Raw genomic sequence first — 7,010 nt, 5'->3', positions numbered from 1 at the left:
CTGGTTGGGAGGCATGAGATGCGATGTCCTGAGGTTGGAGGTTCCACGACCACCACTCCCAAGAGGAGAAGGCGGGTGGTGGTGGTCGGGGACTCTCTCCTCCGGGGGACTGAGTCATCTATCTGCCGCCCTGACCGGGAAAACCGAGAAGTCTGCTGCTTGCCAGGGGCTAAGATTCGTGATGTGACGGAGAGACTGCCGAGACTCATCAAGCCCTCGGATCGCTACCCCTTCCTGCTTCTCCACGTGGGCACCAATGATACTGCCAAGAATGACCTTGAGCGGATCACTGCGGACTATGTGGCTCTGGGAAGAAGGATAAAGGAGTTGGAGGCGCAAGTGGTGTTCTCGTCCATCCTCCCCGTGGAAGGAAAAGGCCTGGGTAGGGACCGTCGAATCGTGGAGGTCAACGAATGGCTACGCAGGTGGTGTCGGAGAGAAGGCTTTGGATTCTTTGACCATGGGATGGTGTTCCATGAAGGAGGAGTGCTGGGCAGAGACGGGCTCCATCTTACGAAGAGAGGGAAGAACATCTTTGCCAGCAGGCTGGCTAACCTAGTGAGGAGGGCTTTAAACTAGGTTCACCGGGGGAAGGAGACCAAAGCCCTGAGGTAAGTGGGAAAGCGGGATACCGGGAGGAAGCACAGGCAGGAAGGTCTGTGAGGGGAGGGCTCCTGCCTCATACTGGGAATGAGGGGCGATCAACAGGTTATCTCAAGTGCTTATATACAAATGCACAAAGCCTTGGAAACAAGCAGGGAGAACTGGAGGTCCTGGTGATGTCAAGGAATTATGACGTGATTGGAATAACAGAGACTTGGTGGGATAACTCACATGACTGGAATACAGTCATGGATGGTTATAAACTGTTCAGGAAGGACAGGCAGGGCAGAAAAGGTGGGGGAGTAGCACTGTATGTAAGGGAGCAGTATGACTGCTCAGAGCTCCGGTACGAAACTGTGGAAAAACCTGAGTGTCTCTGGATTAAGTTTAGAAGTGTGTGCAACAAGAGTGATGTCATGGTGGGAGTCTGCTATAGACCACCGGACCAGGGGGATGAGGTGGATGAGGCTTTCTTCCGGCAACTCACGGAAGCTACTAGATCGCATGCCCTGATTCTCATGGGTGACTTTAATTTTCCTGATATCTGCTGGGAGAGCAATACAGCGGTGCATAGACAATCCAGGAAGTTTTTGGAAAGCGTAGGGGACAATTTCCTGGTGCAAGTGCTAGGGGAGCCAACTAGGGGGAGCGCTTTTCTTGACCTGCTGCTCACAAACCGGGTAGAATTAGTGGGGGAAGCAAAAGTGGATGGGAATCTGGGAGGCAGTGACCATGAGTTGGTTGAGTTCAGGATCCTGACGCAGGGAAGAAAGGTAAGCAGCAGGATACGGACCCTGGACTTCAGGAAAGCAGACTTTGACTCCCTCAGGGAACAGATGGCCAGGATCCCCTGGGGGACTAACATGAAAGGGAAGGGAGTCCAGGAGAGCTGGCTGTATTTCAAGGAATCCCTGTTGAGGTTACAGGGACAAACCATCCCGATGAGTCGAAAGAATAGTAAATATGGCAGGCGACCAGCTTGGCTTAATGGTGAAATCCTAGCGGATCTTAAACATAAAAAGAAGCTTACAAGAAGTGGAAGCTTGGACATATGACCAGGGAAGAGTATAAAAATATTGCTCGGGCATGTAGGAAAGATATCAGGAGGGCCAAATCGCACCTGGAGCTGCAGCTAGCAAGAGATGTCAAGAGTAACAAGAAGGGTTTCTTCAGGTATGTTGGCAACAAGAAGAAAGCCAAGGAAAGTGTGGGCCCCTTACTGAATGAGGGAGGCAAGCTAGTGACAGAGGATGTGGAAAAAGCTAATGTACTCAATGCTTTTTTTGCCTCTGTTTTCACTAACAAGGTCAGCTCCCAGACTGCTGTGCTGGGCAACACAAAATGGGGAAGAGATGGCCAGCCCTCTGTAGAGATAGAGGTGGTTAGGGACTATTTAGAAAAGCTGGACGTGCACAAGTCCATGGGGCCGGACGAATTGCATCCGAGAGTGCTGAAGGAATTGGCGGCTGTGATTGCAGAGCCCTTGGCCATTATCTTTGAAAACTCGTGGCGAACGGGGGAAGTCCCGGATGACTGGAAAAAGGCTAATGTAGTGCCCATCTTTAAAAAAGGGAAGAAGGAGGATCCTGGGAACTACAGGCCGGTCAGCCTAACCTCAGTCCCTGGAAAAATCATGGAGCAGGTCCTCAAAGAATCAATCCTGAAGCACTTAGAGGAGAGGAAAGTGATCAGGAACAGTCAGCATGGATTCACCAAGGGAAGGTCATGCCTGACTAATCTAATCGCCTTTTATGATGAGATTACTGGTTCTGTGGATGAAGGGAAAGCAGTGGATGTATTGTTTCTTGAGTTTAGCAAAGCTTTTGACACGGTCTCCCACAGCATTCTTGTCAGCAAGTTAAGGAAGTATGGGCTGGATGAATGCACTATAAGGTGGGTAGAAAGCTGGCTAGATTGTCGGGCTCAACGGGTAGTGATCAATGGCTCCATGTCTAGTTGGCAGCCGGTGTCAAGTGGAGTGCCCCAGGGGTCGGTCCTGGGGCCCGTTTTGTTCAATATCTTCATAAATGATCTGGAGGATGGTGTGGATTGCACTCTCAGCAAATTTGCGGATGATACTAAACTGGGAGGAGTGGTAGATACGCTGGAGGGGAGGGATAGGATACAGAAGGACCTAGACAAATTGGAGGATTGGGCCAAAGAAATCTAATGAGGTTCAATAAGGATAAATGCAGGGTCCTGCACTTAGGATGGAAGAATCCAATGCACCGCTACAGACTAGGGACCGAATGGCTCGGCAGCAGTTCTGCGGAAAAGGACCTAGGGGTGACAGTGGACGAGAAGCTGGATATGAGTCAGCAGTGTGCCCTTGTTGCCAAGAAGGCCAATGGCATTTTGGGTTGTATAAGTAGGGGCATAGCGAGCAGATCGAGGGACGTGATAGTTCCCCTCTATTCGACACTGGTGAGGCCTCATCTGGAGTACTGTGTCCAGTTTTGGGCCCCACACTACAGGAAGGATGTGGATAAATTGGAAAGAGTACAACGAAGGGCAACGAAAATGATTAGGGGTCTAGAGCACATGACTTATGAGGAGAGGCTGAGGGAGCTGGGATTGTTTAGTCTGCAGAAGAGAAGAATGAGGGGGGATTTGATAGCTGCTTTCAACTACCTGAAAGGGGGTTTCAAAGAGGATGGCTCTAGACTGTTCTCAATGGTAGCAGATGACAGAACGAGGAGTAATGGTCTCAAGTTGCAATGGGGGAGGTTTAGATTGGATATTAGGAAAAACTTTTTCACTAAGAGGGTGGTGAAACACTGGAATGCGTTACCTAGGGAGGTGGTAGAATCTCCTTCCTTAGAGGTTTTTAAGGTCAGGCTTGACAAAGCCCTAGCTGGGATGATTTAACTGGGACTTGGTCCTGCTTTGAGCAGGGGGTTGGACTAGATGACCTTCTGGGGTCCCTTCCAACCCTGATATTCTATGATTCTATGATTCTATGGTCTTTCCAAAAGGTAGCGAACTTTAATAAACTTCTGCAAAAAGTGCCCACCCAGCTCCTTTTCTCCATCCGTTGCCGTAGGGAGAGCGTGGTGTCTGTCTGAAAATCAACTATCTCTGCCAGACGTGACCTTTTAAAATCCAAGCTCTCTTTTTTTCCCCTTGACTTCAAAGTCATTTTAATATGTGTAAGTGCAGGGCTAGTTAATCTTTTTCTTTCCCCCTCCTCCATTTTATATAGATTACATTTGTAATTAATGATCTATAATATCTACAAAACAGAAGCATAGCCAAAAGGAAAGACAATCAAAGTATATTTAATATGACTTTGTTAAAGTGAAATCTTCTAAACATCTCAGGCCGAGACTCTCAGTAAGATGACAAGGAGGATATAATACAAACTCTGTTAGCATCTAATGCTTCATTGGTAAATGAGAGCAACACTACTAAAAATAAATAACTTCTTCCTGAAAGTTATACATCAAACCATATGTCTCTTTAAAAGAAAAAAAAAAAAGACAAACTATCCCAACCACTATCATTCCAGAAACCAAAAAATTCATATTCAGGAAGTATGGAATCTGATAGAGCGTCATCTGTGCTGTTTGAGTGAACATCAGTCACATCATTATTACTTTACTTTTGATATTCATTTAAAAATGTCACATCAGCTTCAGCCCCTCTCTGTATGTATGTGTATGCTGTGCTCAGCAATAATACGGAATTTGGCTAACTAAGGAACCAAAACTGTAATGCCCAATGGAAAGTTTGGGGTGAAATTCACCCCCGTGCAAAGGTCCAGCCTGAGGGGTGCATAGGTCTTAAACTGGTCTATTGCAAGGGCTGAATTTTATTGTTACTCAAGATGCAAAAATCCTTTTAGGCCTGTGTAACAGGGTTCAAACACCACTCTGGTGACTCCTGCTGGCTCTCTTGGGAATTAGCTCTGCAGTTGAGTGTGCCCCCTTCGGAGGTGCATTGCCACCATCATTCCTGCTCTCGGACCCACATCTCTCCAAGGACTGTGGCATCCCCATCAGTGACAAAGCCCTCTGGCTGTGCCACACACTGTGTCCCCCCTCTTCTGGGGACCTGCAGTGCACCGTTCAGCCACTCTTCTTAGTGGCTACGGCTGCAAATTGTCTGCCATTTCCTTGTGGCCCCAGCATCCTCTTTGCCTTGCCTCAGGACCTCAGCCTGTAAACCCCAGCAGCCAGCTCAGAGCTCTCAGTCCCCTGGTTTCTGCTTGCAGGACTACTGTGTCCAGGATGCTGGCAGTTCTCTCAGCCCTCCAGAGACACAATCCTTCCTTCCTCCCTGGGCTCCAAGCAGAGAACTGCTGTCCTCTGCCCTGAAGCTCCCTTTTGAGGTCTGACTGCTTTGCTCTGATTGGCTGCCTCCAGCACAGCCTCCCTAAGGCTGCTTTTAACCCCTTTTCTGCCAGTGAGGGGCAGCTGCTCCATCACAGCCTGTAAATCACACTGAGAAGCCCTGTTTTGTGGGTAGTATGACTACATTTGCAGTGTGAAAGTTTCCACAGGCTAGACTAGCCCTTACTCTTCCAGTCCCATTCTATCAATCATCTCACTTCACTCTGGTATAGAGTAAGAATTTGCTGCTAACATAAGGCAAGGGATTCTTTCTTGATCTTGTTCCTAACTTGCAAATCTTTCCTATGAAGGGTTTTTCTGCCTTTACCTTACACTGTTACTGTCACTTCTGCTTAGGACAACATCTTTCCATTCTTTGCTCTTTTAGGGGCAATAGTAATAATGCCACTTACAGTGTCTTTTACTTATCCAAAGTGCTCTACAAACATTAATTAGCTAATTAATTCATGGATGACTTCAGATAGAGAAATTGAGGCAGGTTGGGTATTTCTTCTCTAAAACCTTTATATCCTTTAAAGGTATGTAACATAGGCCCAAATCCATGAAGGGACATAGGTGTTGCAACACTGATCAGCATGGCACCTAGACAATCACAAGAACACTACTGCAGACCACAAGCCTGAGTTAGAAGGAATGACTCTGTAATCTGGTGGTTAGAGCACCTGACATCAATAGGATATCAGCACTTCCTTTGTGTTTTGATGAATCAGGGCATTAATTGTCAATGGCGCAGGAAGCATTTCACCTTTATGTCATTGGCTCTAATCCAGCCTGGTTGGTAGTTACCAGCCATTATTCTCACTGGAATGGTGTCCTGTGTGAAATGAGAGGTGCTCTCAGTCCAATTCCTAGTGGGCAAGTGTCAACTTCACAAAAGTCACCACCATCATTGGCATTAAGAGGCAACCTTGTGGGCAGATTTTAAAGACGCTGCCAAGGGAACAGGGTCATCCTCTCATCCTATGCGGATGGTCCTTGCAAGTCAGAGTAAACTGTATTAGTGACACAGCAGGAGCAGATGGCCCCGCACTACAGTAGCTCCAGTTGTTCCTAAGCAGCAGAACTCTCAGAGGTGACTCCTCGCCAAAGGCCCCTGTGTCAGCATGGATTCATACTACCTCGGCTACTTTTCACTAGCGACTTGAGACCCTTGCAAGAGAGGAAGTCAGACACCATGGGCACAGCTGCAAACAGTATGCCAAAGATACTCAACATTCTCAGCTGAGGCAACCCCTGCCACCACTAATGTGTCCGAATATCTATGGAAGCCTGATGGCCTGAAGCTCTAGATGGAGCTCTGCTCCTGTCTCAGCTGCTCCCATCTGTTGGTGAACAAGGGAAAATATGGCTACAGTGATAGCTTCGTTAGATAAGTTTTTTACCCAGAATTCCTCGAATGACACTTTAGGAGTCATCATAACTGCACATGAACTCAGAATTGGTCAGATAGTAGAACTAAATTAAGATAAATAAGAGCTTCTACCTTGTGGCAAGGAGTGCATCTTTACTGTCAGGGAGTCCGCTCAAGGGCCCTGTATGCTACTGGTCGCCTTCCACTGAGGATTCAGTGCTGTTGGGAGACCTCTGTCATAAGAGACGATGCAGAGGACAGCAGCAGAGCTCAGCGAACTCTGGTGAGGCCCTCCTACCAGACCACTAGCTAAACGGGAAATCACTATAGCTGTGCTAGGTGGTGGAGCCTCAGGAGAGGACCAGGGAGCACTTCCCGAGGCACTGGAGACAGGCCTCCCTGAGTGCATCTGGGAACTCTAGGACTGTGCTACCCACTGACTGGTCAAACTGAGTGGGGTTTAGTGGATAGGGAAGGAGAAAGTGATGTGGTAAAGTGGCATTTGCCTAATGAACATTCACCCCAGTAGATGGAGAATTGAGGTAATAGATTCCAAGGTCAGAAGGAACCATTGTGATTATCTAAACTGACCTCCTGTGTAACACAGGACGTAGAGCTTCTCTGAATTAATTCCTGTTTGAACTAGAGCATATCTTTTTTTGGGGGAAAAATACAATCTTGGTTTAAACATTGGTAAACGTGGT

At 47.6% G+C, this 7,010-nt stretch overlaps 1 long non-coding RNA gene across 1 annotated transcript; it reads right to left on the bottom strand.

Annotated features, from left to right (window-relative positions):
* Positions 1–3,569: 3,569 nt before the first annotated feature.
* On the bottom strand, positions 3,570–6,449 carry LOC122460745. Its single transcript, XR_006282221.1, has 3 exons — positions 6,033–6,449; positions 4,470–4,475; positions 3,570–4,384 (listed from the first exon to the last, which is right to left on the bottom strand). It is a non-coding gene; the product is annotated as an uncharacterized LOC122460745 (long non-coding RNA).
* Between the last annotated feature and the right edge of the window lie 561 nt (positions 6,450–7,010).

The sequence above is a fragment of the Dermochelys coriacea genome, chromosome 6, assembly GCF_009764565.3.
Source record: "Dermochelys coriacea isolate rDerCor1 chromosome 6, rDerCor1.pri.v4, whole genome shotgun sequence".
In the NCBI taxonomy this organism is placed as follows: domain Eukaryota; kingdom Metazoa; phylum Chordata; order Testudines; family Dermochelyidae; genus Dermochelys; species Dermochelys coriacea.
This window is presented reverse-complemented; position numbering and strand designations above follow the sequence as displayed.